This window comes from Nothoprocta perdicaria, unplaced genomic scaffold (assembly GCF_003342845.1).
Source record: "Nothoprocta perdicaria isolate Ctin4 unplaced genomic scaffold, notPer1 scaffold_355, whole genome shotgun sequence".
In the NCBI taxonomy this organism is placed as follows: Eukaryota; Metazoa; Chordata; class Aves; order Tinamiformes; family Tinamidae; genus Nothoprocta; species Nothoprocta perdicaria.
In genome coordinates, this window is record NW_020455594.1 from 529747 (window position 1) to 543540 (window position 13794).

A 13794-nucleotide genomic window follows, 5' to 3' on the forward strand; every position below is an offset into this window, starting at 1 on the left:
GATGTTTCTGCGAGCTGGATCATTTCCAAGGGATTACAAAGAAGCATTTTCTAATCCAGCTGTAGGTTTTTTAGATTTTAATTATTTATTTTTGTGAATAAAGGCGTCCTACGCGGCGAAGCCAAATGTGCTAAGTGCCTCGGCGAAACCCAGCCGAAGAGGGGACAGTGTTGGTGGCGGCGCGGGGCGGCCTAAAGCGCCTGCCCGGCCTCCGCCCAATCACCACGCGATGGAGGCGAGGGGAGCGGGGGCTCTTAACGGCCGCCGCGCGCCCGGTGTGGCGGTTTAACGGTCGCCGCGCGCTCCCCAACGGCCGCCGCGGCAGCAGCGAGGCGGAGGGAGGGCGGGGGGCGGTGCGCGCGCGCGCGCCTCCGCCCGCGCCGCCATCCGCTGCCGGAATGTGGACGGCGCTCGCCCGGCCCTGAGGCGGCTGCGCGGCCGCGCCGCTCTCGCCCGGCCTCCCGCCCCGCTTCGGGGAAGCTGCGCGCCGGAAGGGAGCGAAGGCCGCTAGGGACCGCGGGTGAGAGGGGCGCTGCTGCCGCGGGCCTCCGGTGCCGGGTGAGGGGCAAGGGGGGCGTGCGGGGCCGCGGCGGGAGGTGCCGCCGCTCGCGGGAGGCCGCGGCCGACGAGCGGCGAGGGAGGCAGCGGGGCCGCGTCCCCGCGCCTTTCACGGGCTGACAGCGCCCGCCGAGGCGCGGGGCGGCCGGGTGGGCTGCGGAGCGGCCGGAGGGGACCGGAGCGCCGCGGGGACCGGAGCAGCGCGGTAGCGAAGTGGGGTATTCAACAAGATAAAGTTGTTTTCGCCGGGAGGGAAGAGCCGGCGCTGCGCCTGCTTCCTCCGCCCGAGGAAAAGTGAAGTCACTTCCCAGCAGCCCGAACTAGTGGCCTCAAGTGGGGCCGCTTGCGGGGTTGAGGCTCTTCCGATTTTTCCTACTTTTTGGGTTTTTAAACGTGCTCTTCCACAGCTAGGCCCTCCGTCGCAGTAACCTAGCGCGAAAGTCCTTGTTTTCGGGAAAGAAACTTAACCCTCTGAGACTGAAGGGGGTCTCAGTGGGTTCGGCTCCTCGTGCTGCAGTTTCCTGCCCTGCACTTTGCTCCTATTGCAAAGTGGTGCTGCTGAGATTACTTGGTGTTTGCTATCTTATAAATTAACCATACCTTAACACGTTGCTCAGTCTGGCATTTTGCATACATCTGCTCGTTTGTTTAGAGAGGAGAAAAGAGGAGAGGGGAAAAAAATCATCTCTTGCTGCATTTTCTTATTTTAAAGGAAACAAAAAATAAACAAACAAGTAATTCACCTAGGTAAACAGCTTCTATCTGTTACTATCTAGCTGTAGTCTCACAGCTACACAGAGRACTTCTCAAAGAAAACTTTGGTAAGATGCAGCTGTATTTCATCTCCCAGAAGAGTCCTCGTTGGTAGGACAAGCAGCACCTTCTGCTGCCAATCCATGCAGGGTAGCGCAGCCTTGCCTGCCTGAGTGCCTTTGATGTGGGCTGAGTCCTGCCTGTTTCTCAGATTGACTAATGCTCCAAAAGGCGTATAAAGCTACTGGGCGTATAAAATTAGTTCTGCAAATTAAGCGTGTGTCTAGGTACAAGTAGGACTGTAGCCAGTATTGTTTGTGTAGATGGATTATATGGTACTAATGACGCTAGCAAGAGGTTTGTTTGCATTTTAAACTTAAATGTACTGCAAATATAGTAAGGTGTTGTGTACACAAATTAGTTCCAGTACTGTAAGAACTCAAGTGAGATCTGAGAATTTTCCTCTCCTGCATTTTCTTTAAGATAGTTGCGGCAAAATTCAGTAATGCTTGGTAAAAAGGAACATCCCTTCCTTTAACATTGATTCACTGATTAAGTTTTAGTGATGTTAAGAAGAAGGTTGCAAAAAGATCGAGGGCATAGTGTGCACCTTTTGAAGCCAGGAGTTATAGTTGCTTCTTCCCTTGTGTAACCAACAGGACCTGCATAGCCAGGAAGCGAGTTTGAGAGAGCTAATTTAGTTAAAAAAAAAAAAAAAAAAAAAGCGGGGGGGGGGAAGGGGAAGGTACTATTTATTTCTTCTTGTTTTAATGTTTTTTTTCCATGTCTGAGTTTCTTTGCAAATAGAACAACTTCCTATACCGACTTACTTGCCCGATCACGCCTCCTCCGTCTGTAGGAGGAACAAGTGTGTTGGTAAAGAGGAGGGCTTATCTGCCGTCCTGCTACAGTCACGCAAACTGCGATGGGTGATGAGCTTATCTGGGTCATGGTTTCATGMTCAGTGTAATTTAATGTGAGAAGGCCTCCCTGCTAAAAGCTCCCCCATATCTTTGATTAGCTTGTGCCAGTTGTGAAGGCAGCACATGATGGGGGGAGTAGAAGCTCTTCTTTTGCTCTCAGGAGTGGCATATGTTGATCATGTAGCTATGGTATCATTGGACTGTTTTGTTTTTCTGTTTTTAGAAACTTACACACTTTCTGTTTGTCTGTGGCAGTGTCTGTGATTTTTCTCTTACTCTTTCCTTTGCTTATTCTTCTCCTCTGTAGACTTTGATTCATTAATTGAGAGGAACTGTCTGGGCATTTAGTTAGATGGAAACTTTTATAGTTACTGAACTCTACATTAAATAGATTCAGCTGTAGTTTTTATTACTGTTGCTGTAACTGAAAGGTTGTTCCAAACTTGACTAACCTTAATTATAAGACCTTCCTCTATTTTCCTTTCTGCATTGATTTGTCATTAGATTATATCCGTATTACATATATTCCAACACCTGATAGACCATACTGACTTTGGTGAACTTGGTATAGCACTTGTAAATAGGTCCGAAGTTCTGTCAAATCATAACGGTAAGCCCCTCATTTTGCTTTTGACTATCAGGTATAGTCATCTTTCCTGTAAGAGCTCTCAGTGTCTCTCCATGAGCTTTAATTTTGACCTTCTTATTACAACTGCTTAAAAACATACTTAACATACATAATGTATATAAAATGTACTTTTTTTAAATGTTCATGTAGTAATATTTTTAAAGGAGATGTTCTCAGGTATAAGCCATGTTTTTTTTTTAAAAGTCATGCTTTTGGGCAGTTTGTTCCTGCTTAATCTTACTCTGTAATTTTGATACAACTATTGAAGGAGCCATTTCTGTAACCTGTATTGCTGACATGACTCTTCCTATGACATTGTCATGGTTTATAATCRAAGTCTAAAGTGATTGGGAAAAGAGACCATTGTCACATTGAGAGAAAAAGTAGTTGGCTTTGGTTTATTTTCTTTAGTGGTTGTGCATGCGTGCACTTAAAAAATGATACATGAATAAATAAATTCAGGTTCCCAAACCTGCCTAGTTAAATGGATTACTGTGAAAGACGAGTAAGACCGTTGTGGGAAGGTGCTTTGTCTCGTTCCTTCTGCAGGTCTTTGCCTAATCTTTGGAAAGAATAGCAAGGACAGAGGTTTTTCTAATGTTTTTAGGTAAGCAGGGAAAATGTTAGAATTTTTGCCACAAAGTAGGATGGGTCACTACCTTCTACATTCCATCACTCATACATGAATCAAGTTATCTTTTTAATTTTATTTATTTTATGTATTTATTATTATTTTAGAACAAATGAGATTAAAACTGCAAAACTCTTCTGGAGCTGAAAATGTTTGTTCCCTAGTTATAGGAGACTTATCGGAAGGTAACAAGGACAAAAGAAAGAAGTGCTGGTGGTTAAGGGACCTTTGCATTGTGTGGATGCAAACATCCAATAAGCAGAGGACGCTCGATATCTTGTTAGCGTACAGCTTCTGTTGTCCCATGGGATTGTTCTATCTCAGATGCAGGACTCTGCCCTTGTCACTGTTGAACTTCAGGGGTTTCCTGTCAGTGCATTCCTCCAGCCTGTGTGAGACCTGAGCAGCAACCTTGCCTACTGATGTAGGGACCGTTCTGCGCAATTTGGTGATGTTAGCAAACTGGACAAGTGAATTGCTCGACATCATATACTAAGTGAGAGATATGGATGAAAAATGGAGATGAATGTAATGGACAACAGAATCCTCTCTTAGTACTTGCAAAACTTCTGCAGTAAGGAATTGGTTTTAAGTAACTTACCATTCATGACTTACCACGTCTTTTTTTATCGGGCAATTACTACTGTCAGAATTATATTATATGCTTGTGTTCTTATGGTGACTTCTATGTGGCAGATAGTGTATTGCAGGGTGTAACTGTGTGACAGAAGTTTCCAGGAAGGAATGCTACTGAGTATGCTTATTCAGTCATTATGGAATAGTCTTGAAGTTACATTTCCCATTCTTTCTCCTGGCCAACTGCATACCACTGTGCTTCCTTCCTTCCTTCCTTCCTTCCTTCCTTCCTTCCTTCCTTCCTTCCTTCCTTCCTTCCTTCCTTCCTTCCTTCCTTCCTTCCTTCCTTCCTNTTTTTTTTTTTTCTTTTCTGAGAGAAGATGTTCTATATATAAAATCTTCCATTAAGAATACCTATGGAAATCTTGATAATTCTTGACATGGACACCCTAGTTGTGCTTTGTGGCATCGCAGCATATGTCGGACCTTTATGGATTTCTTCAGTGATTCCTCTTTGATTGCAGCTTCATTATATGATCATAATCATCTTGAAATCTTAGTGAGTGTGCTGTGACATTCTTTAGAAGAATAAAAATTATGAAATGTTTATGTTAAATTTTCATGCTGAGTATTTTAATGCTATTGTGATGGGAGACATCTCCCATTTTCAATAGCGGTGATAAACCAATTCTTGTACCTCAGTGTTTTCAGGGTGCTGAACCGAGCTAAATAGCTGTACTTTTCGTTCAAGTATAGCTGTACTTTCTGCTTAGGTTATCAGCTTTGTGTACCTCAAGACAAATTTTTCTTGAGTAGAAAGTGTGTTCCAAACATGTTCTGTTACTAGACTGTTGTAGTCAGCCATGCATGTGATGGGTAAAAAATTTTATTTTTCCTTTTGGAGAGTTAAGGTTGGGTGTGAAAATAGAAACATTGACTTTGAATATGAACTAATTGCTTAATTTTGATAATCTTTACTACCTTTTAGGGTTTTAGCACTTTTTTATTGTAAATCGGTTTATATTGTAATTAGAAATAAATAAAAAAGAAAGCCCCAGCAATAATTTGCTTAAAAAATAGTTACATTGAAGTACATTGCTTTTCTGTTTAGTACAATTATTCATTTAGCATTAATGCCTTATAGAAGGATAATGTTAGCATGTCCACATATTTTTGAATATTTTGCTTTTAACTTTTATAGCCATCTATAGCTTTTGAAATTTCTCCAAGAAAAACTATTCAAAGTAATTCAGATTTGATGTTTTGACTTGGTTATCGCACTTTTCAGGAGTCTTGAATATCTTCAATCTAGAATCCTGCTATATACTGTTTCTACATAATAGTTATGATTTATATATGTGTATATACGCATATATGTATAATATTGTGGCTTTCTTCTGAAAATAGATTAAAACAGCAGGTTTTATTGAAGTCCATAAATTTGCTGTAGCCTTTTTGTTTGTTTGTTTTTTAAATATGTTGCAGTTTACAGGTATGCCTATGATGTTTAATCTTCTCTCTTCCCTTACGGTCTACTCTTTTCACAAAATTTTAATTTCAAGATACAGGCACTGCTATACTTTTTCTACTCGCAGACTTTTGGATGCAAATCAACATTGCCAATCGGCATCAGGATAATCCCTAGCTGAGGACTTTCTTTGCATATATATGAAAGAAAAAATAAAGTCCAGAGTTTTAATTTAGACCTGGACAGAACCATTTAATAATTAGCTAAACTTTTAAAATAAGGTCTCAAAAATAGTATGAAGTTTTCTTCTCTGTGCTCAGTAGCATAATGCTATGTTTTCCTCTATTTAATGATTTTGAGGAAATGGGTCAGTGGAGAACTTGAGGTAAAAATTATACATTGTTTTAGATGCTTGTTGTTGTTTCTTGCAAAAGGAATTTGTAAGAATTGTGAGAGAAAGAGTTGATCAAAATATCCAAGAAAATACTTTGCCAGTCCCCAAAAGACAAACATGAAGTTTGAAGCTCTCCATGGAAACTCCTGTATTTCCATGGCTTGTCCTTGACCCTTATAACTTACCTTTTCTGATTATTCTTTAATTTCATCATACTAGCACATCACAAAGTGAACCTCACTGTCATGGGTCAGACTGAAATGTAAGTTATTATCTGGTTTTTGATAGGAGCCTATATACCGTTAGAGTACAAAGATGAGTGGTATAATACAACAGATGTAAGTGATGCTTTATCCAACCTACACTTCCAGTTTCCTTTCTTGGACTCTTTAATTCTGCATTTTGTTCCTTCTGGTATTCAGTGAACTCCAGCAGTCGTTTTGTCAATTGGAGCATGAAAAATAGAGTTGCTTATTTTATATATTTTTCCACAAATAACTTCATACGAGGTTCCATAGTGTATTAATATTGCACATCAACTTAAAGCTGTTTTGATGGGGCTTCAGCACACTCTTTTTTAAATCAATTTTGTTATTTTTTTAGTCCTATTAAGGCCTTTGAAATTAGCAGAACTGCATCTCAGAGTGATTTTATAAATAATTTGTTCTATGAATGTGAAATGCTATAAGATTACTTACAGAATGCAGAGGAAGAATTTACTGTTCAAATGAAAATAAGGATGTTACTTAGAGGATACTTGGTTATACCTGGGGGTAGGACAGGCAATAGTTGACCAAAGCTCCACTTCCTCTTGGTTTGAGTTGTTATGTATACCTTTATAGAGTACATCCAAGTTCCTGAATTTCAAGCAGTCATTGTTAATTTAAGGAAGTTTCACTTCTACTTAAACTGTCTTGAGAATAGCTGTGGTTTCTCTCTTCATCTTTTCCTATGATATCTGAATATTTAAACTTTCAGGTAACAAACTATGATCTTAGTTTGCATCTTAAGGGATTTAAGATACAAAGTCCTATGNTTTTTTTTTTTTTTTTTTTTTTTTTTTTTTTACTGAGAAGGTTAGTTTAATTTTCCATTGTAGAAGATATTTTTGTTCCTTAGGAATTCTTGGGTGCACCATTCAAATTAGGTTAATTTGATGTAAAAGTAGTAGTACTCTAGAATAGTTGTCAAATCAAAACTCCGTCTTTGCAGTTTCATAAGATTTGTGACTGAATAATATAAATAGATGTCTGATGTGGCTAATCATTTACAACCCTCATGATTACACTTGATACCTGTTAAAATGAAAGAAGCAACATGTAARGAAAATAAAAGGCCATGAAACATCTAGTCTCTCCCACTATGCACTGCTGGATTAACTAGAGTTTAACTCTCTTTGAGAAATGTTCCAGAAATAGAGGCTGTGTTGTTTGGATGGATGTTTTAAGAATAGCTTCTGTTAAGTGGTTAAGAGAAAAACATTGAAAGGTAAATCTACCAAACCTTTCATTCCCCAAATCAAGGTGCAGATCTCGGGGGAAGYTGGCACAGCTTGCAGTTCTGCCTCTAAAGGCTCTGTGGACGCGGGAGGTGCTCAATGCTGGGCAGAGACACCARATTTTTTTTTTCCTCTTGGGTTGCAGTGATGTCGGAAGTGACTCTTTAAAAAGCACTGGTTTGGAAAAGAGACGAGTCCTGGATCACTACTGCATTATATCATACTGCTTCTCCATATGGTCTCTTATGCTCCATGACATGTAATATTCATTGGAAATAATAGTTTGTTGGGAAAATACTCGGTTGAAACATCTATTTAACAGAGAGGTTGCTAAATAGTCAAAAATTGGCTGATGCTCTTCCCCTTAATGATTAAAACACAAAGTAAACTCCTTAAAACAATCCTCTTACACTATTGTTTTCCTCTGGAATAAAATATATTCTTCAGTAAAACCAGTTAACACATGGACTGAGTCTGAGTACTTCCTGTGTAAGCATCATTTAGCAGTGAGCACTATAAGAAACCTCAGTTCTGCCTTGTGAAACTTCAGCTGAGGAAAAAAAAATAGATATTCTTTGCTGCTGCCTCATGTTTCCAAAGGCAAAACTGAATCACTGGCTAATGCAAGAAAATGGTGGTGCTTGGGTGGTGATGGGGAAACAGAGAGAAGGCTACAGAGCTGCTATATTTGCTGGTTTGCTTTCTATTCCTTGAGGCAGAATGTGCTGCTCTGCTTCAACCAGTCATGTGAAATTCTCTCGCCTCATACGCTCAGTGGCTGGAACTTGATGTGTTTATGTGTCATTATTAATAAGAGATGCATAAGCATGGGTCACATCTTTAGAAGAGGAAAAATCCTCTTATTTACACTTTCTTTTAAGGTGTAGTTTATGGGATGGGGGAGGAGAAAGGGTTTGTTGGTTTGTTTTTCAGTTCAGTTGGCAGAGAAATGAATGGACTTCCTGAAGTTGATTGAACACTTGAATTAGATTAGCTTGCAAAGATTAAATTTATAAGCAGTATAGATTAATGTATCAGCAGGAGGCATATATGCTGCTATAATCTGTTCTTACACTGATGTTTCTCGTGTCTTAGTAATATTTGTTCTTAAACATCTTACTCCTGAACAATATTTTTTAATGAAAATTAAAGCCTTAAACCTTATTTTAATTCTCTCTTGTCTAGAGTGTAACTTGTCCCAAATGCAAATAGCGCATTTTCAGTATTTTTTTTTTTTCAAACTCCAACGCTTAAAAAGTTGGGGCTACCTATGTAGTTAGCAGTTTACTGTGATGTTCTTTCTTGCACCTAAGCTATTATTTCATCTGGTATTTCTGATCACCTCCTCAGCCTATGAATTTTAAGAATTCAGATGTGTGGGTTTCTGTTTTAAATTCACTTTTCACACYTTTGTCTTGAATGATAATCTCTGCAGGAGAGATTAGTGGTGTGGGGCTGCTTTCACTGCAAAGGTGAAGTGCTTCCTTGTCTGAGTCACACCGCAGTACATGCGGCTTGGCTTCCCCTAGAAGGGCTCTTCGTTCTAAGGATCTTGGAGTTCAGGTGAATAAGCAGATTTTTTTTCCTTCAGTGACTTAAAACTATGTATCTTTGTCATGTTTAAGTGGTTCAATGACTTGTATATAGTTTAAAGTTGCAAGTCAGGAAAACTTTCTCTCCTTTATRATTGCTAAGGAGTTGATTATATTGTGACCCATTAAGTGCTGATTCCACATTCTTTTAATCCAGTGGGAACATAGTATGATTTTGAGGGAGAATACATGTTTTCCTGTGTATATAGTTTTCATTCTGTTTTTCATCAATTGTTATTTTTTGGGCATAAGACTATTTAAAAATTTGCAGAATCTCTATGTCTAAGCACCCAGGGCAGCAATTAGACAGTCTGCTCTCCACTGACAGAGCTATTATTTGCCATGGCCACGCATGGTAGAAGTTGGCTTTTGCAGAGGTGACAGTGTTGCCAACATAAGCTATGTGATTATTTTTTAATTGTATAGTCTCTTTCTCTCTTTTTTTTTTTAAGGTTTGATGCTTAACATTGCTTTATGTTAAATGCAAGCAGTCAAATTTCATTCTTCATATTAATAAATTCCATACTTCATATTAAATTTATCTCAGAAGACAATGCTGGTAAGGTAGGTTTGTGGTTCCCCCCATCCCCATAAGCTTTTGTTGCCAGAGATAGGACACTGAAAAGAATTTATGGGTTATAAATCAGTAGTTAGTGCAAACAGTAAAACAATAGATTTTTTTTTTTTCAATATAGATTGTTCTAAGGTGAATTTGAGATTGAGTGAAATTCTAATGCTGTTTTTGTCAATGAGATTAAAAAAATATAAGATTAGGATTTGCTTCTGCATGTGATGTCTGCCCAGTCAATAGCAAATTAAAGGTTTTGGAGAATATGATTAGCTGTGCTGCTTCAGCATACAATATTCAACGCATATATAATGAAGAGATTTAGAAGGTCATTCAGAAACACAAAGCATTGGAAAAGTAAAGCTTTGTATACCTGGAGCACTGATCAGCTCTCTGGAGGAAGTATGCTTCTCTTACTAGTAAGTTCATGCTGATAATATGATGATACAGTTTTGAAACTTTCTTCTAGAAAAATAAAATCTAGTAATCAGGATGCTCAGTTATTTCTGTGTGCATGTAATTCTGTCAGTTTCCTAAAAAGAAAGTCAGTATGTGATAAAAATCACTTCAGTAAGTGAGATATCTGAATTGTATGGTATATAAAGCTTATTTAAAAAAAAAAACTCTTTTATCATATAGTTGTCTGTATTTTGTTGAGTTTGTTAAAATGTTTATTATGTATTTATTCCTGGATTTTTGAGTTTTTGTCCATGGGGTAGAGCTGATGGAGTTATGGAGGAAAAGAGAAGCTTTCCTGTAGGAAGGAGAGACTGTTCAAGATGCTTGTCTTGTGAGACTTTTTTTTTNTTTTGTTGTCACTTTTCCGAAGGTGTTGGAAGGGCCCCACTGACTCTTGGCTCTGGCAGTTTAGGATGTGACCATCTGCTTGGAGCTTGTTTTCCTGGGATTCGTGCTGGCAGAACAGGCCTTGTGTTCTCAGGCACGGTCGTGCCTTGTGCAGCTGAGTTTCAAGGCAGCCCAAAGGGAACCTCTGCACTTSAAGCGAAAGTGGCTGAGGTGGGTTATGTTTGCAGACTCTCCTGTCCCTTACTGCCTCTCTGATGGTTACTGCCCTGCCAATAACTTCYTGAGCAAAATTGGCTGGACTTGTTTCATCTGTATGCGGAGACTGCATGTGGCTCCAGGATAGTCTGCTGTTATCTTAAGAAAATAAARTTAGCATGACTTCAATAACTGTCTTGCATATTCTAGCCAAAGCAATCAAGAGTATCTTCTCTCTTAATTTTCAGTTCTTTCTCTGAAAGGAGGATCTAAAAATGAAGCTTATTTATGAGCTTAATAATATGGGTTTGTTCTTTGATTTTGTTCTGGTCTTTTAGATGACACCTGTCATTTGTTCTTTGCTTTTTGTAAGAAARAGAGAGATTTAAATTTACAAGTCATGGCTGAATAATGAGTAGAAAAGCAATATGTCCTTAATAGGAATAAAGCTAAAGATGAAAGAGAACTGACATAATCATTAGTTTACTGGCTAGAGGTGTCTGGAAAATCCAGAATGCACTTTTTTTTCTCCTTAATAAGGATAACCCCCTCCCTCAGATGTTCAACTCCTTCCCTCAAATAACTTCAATGCATGATTCATTCAAAAGAGGTTTTTGTTCTCTTTTTACTGCTTTTCTCTGTAAGTGCTTAGTTGAAGTATACAAGCTTAAATATTTATAAAATAGTAAAATGGAAACTTCTTTTCCCCTCTCTCAGCAGCTTACTACTTAATATGGTATGAATCTTGATCATCTTGAAACTTTGAGATTCTCAGCTATAGTCTCAAACTCTGACATTAACCTTACTCAGACTTTTAAATTTAAAATGTCTTGATTGTGATCTTTGAAAMTGTGTTTTTCTATGGCATTTAAAAACTGCATTTGATCAAACCCACGTCATACTGTGTTAGATGTGTAGCTTTTGCTTTCTAAATAGCATGAGACTAGAATGGTGGAGGAAATGAAGAGTATGTTCGTTCAGAGACTTTCATCTTTATAACACATTTTCCAYGAGGAATCTAGAATATTGCTTTTAATGTTCATATAGCAAATTTCCTGATATTGAAGTCGAGAGATTCTCTTTGTAGAAGACATGACTTGTTTTTAGCCACCTTCTTGAAACTGTACCTTTGTGACCAATAATAGAGGGTTACTCTTCTGCTTGAGGTGTTTACTTTCCGAATGTTTGACCTGTTTGTGTGAATGTCTTGTAGCTCATCCCAATTAAAGTAATTTTGATGACTAAACAAGTGAATGCAGTTTTTGTTTGAAATAGGACAGGGAGTATTCACATGAATTACACTGATAGCGAGTTAGAGTAGGCAGTAATGAAAGGCTGGAGTTAGCTGGCCTGGGGCCGATGAACTTATTCAGCTTGCATAGTTATGGCTGAAAGACCTATGTGTCTGCACCTCATGTGGTAGTTAAGCTGATCTCAGCCAAACTTGAAGTATGCTCTTAGAGATATTGAATGCATTGCATCTCAAAGGCAATCACAGGAATGTGTATGGTATGCTTCAAGTGTCTAAATTGAATGAGAAACACCTTGTAGTCAGCTAGTGTTGATAACTTTGCATATTCTTTCTGATTAAAATGTACAAAAAAAAAAAAAAAGACTTCCCAAACTGCCTTAATCCACATAGGGCAGGAACAAGTATTTTATAATTCTCTTTTTTTTGTTTGTTTTCTTTTCCTCAGATTAAAAAAAATAAAGCTTTAGTGGTAACTGATTTTAGTGTTAACATATTGCCACAGAAACCTTTTCTAGCTCACAGTGTGCCTGTCAGTCCTCATTTTGATGCAGAAAGAACTAGTGCTATGCTAATGTAAGCGTTTGCCTTTCTCCTTTAATCATTTTCCCACAGGTATGTGCAAAAAAATCACTGTATGAAACTTAAGTAGACCGAGACAAAACTTTGTCAAAACAACATTTCTTGTGCTCCATCCTTTCTACAAATAGGCTAGAAGGGGTCACAAAGGCTGCTTTTGGTTGTCTTCTCAAAGTCCAACAATAGGTTTAGGGTGGGAGGGGAGGAGGCTTCTGAAAAACTGGATCTTGGCTGCTGATGTGGCCAGCAGGACTGACTGCTACTCTCTACTGTTGGTGTAAATTTGCAGGGTAGTGATTACTCAGTCTGTATTCTATTTGGGCAACATCATTTTATGCTTTTTTCTTTCTATTTGCCCTCGAAGAATTCTATAACTGATCACTTTTGTATTGAGGATTTACTTTGAAATTAATAATAGTTTTGAACTTGACTCTGCAAACTGTAAACAATATCTAAGTTTGAGACTAATATTTTACAACATGACATTAGATTAAAAAAAAACCCTAGAGTTAATAAAACGTGTTGTGACATTTTTAACATTGTATATCAATACCTTTTTTTTTCCCCTCCTGCCGGAAAAACCTTTAAAGGAAATATGGTTAAAAGCTCCACAACTTATTTCAGCAATGAATCCGTAGCCTAAGCTTGGGTGGAGTTCACATTACCTCATCTCTATGTACAATATTCAGCACTGTGAGACTTAAGTCTGGGTATGTGAAAGACATCAGAGCTAAACTGCTAATCCAAATTTGTAATCTCTGTCTAAATATTATAGGTGTAGTTTAGTGGCTTTTTTTTTCCTCATACAAGACTTGCATTACCTAGTCAGTTTTCTGAAGAATTGAGTTCCTTAGTAGTTTGAGCATTTCTATGTATATTGCCTTCACTAGATTATCAGGTAAAATTGTTTCTGGGATAGGGAGAGGGAAGATGATCTCTTTGTAGAATTATGCTTATGAATATGTATAGCAGCACAAATCTTTGAAAGAGTGAAAACATGTTGACTGTGGTTACAAAAATGCTGCAAAATCTTTGTGTATTGAAACCAGTATCTGCCCCCATGCTATTTAAGTTGCCAGACAGTCGCGTGTAGTAAYGCCAGTGATGCCCCTTCACAAGGGGGCAGGATTTGCAAGTCTTTGGTTTTCTTTCTTTCTTTTTTTTTTYCCTGAGGAGTGCTGCTTTTGTTGTTGTTGGTGGTGGTTTTTGTTCTCTATAGGTAGATATGTATCTGTAGTTTTTTTTTTCCTTGATCATTTAGTATTTTAAAGCATTAACTGTGATGCGGGCACAGCATTCTTTCTGCATTGACGCTACTGTGGAAGGCAATGTGAGGCAAAGCTTCACGTGTTCAGCAGTCACCATAGGAGTTTAG

The 13794-nt window shown here is 38.7% G+C and overlaps 1 protein-coding gene across 1 annotated transcript in view; it reads left to right on the forward strand.

Moving 5' to 3' along the window:
* Window positions 1–504: 504 nt before the first annotated feature.
* Window positions 505–13794, forward strand: part of LOC112951538 (rab GTPase-activating protein 1-like) — a gene marked incomplete at its 3' end in the record, with an annotated part of 42799 nt that continues 29509 nt past the window's right edge. The window contains exon 1 of the mRNA XM_026044253.1: window positions 505–520. The remainder of the gene's footprint in view (window positions 521–13794) is intronic.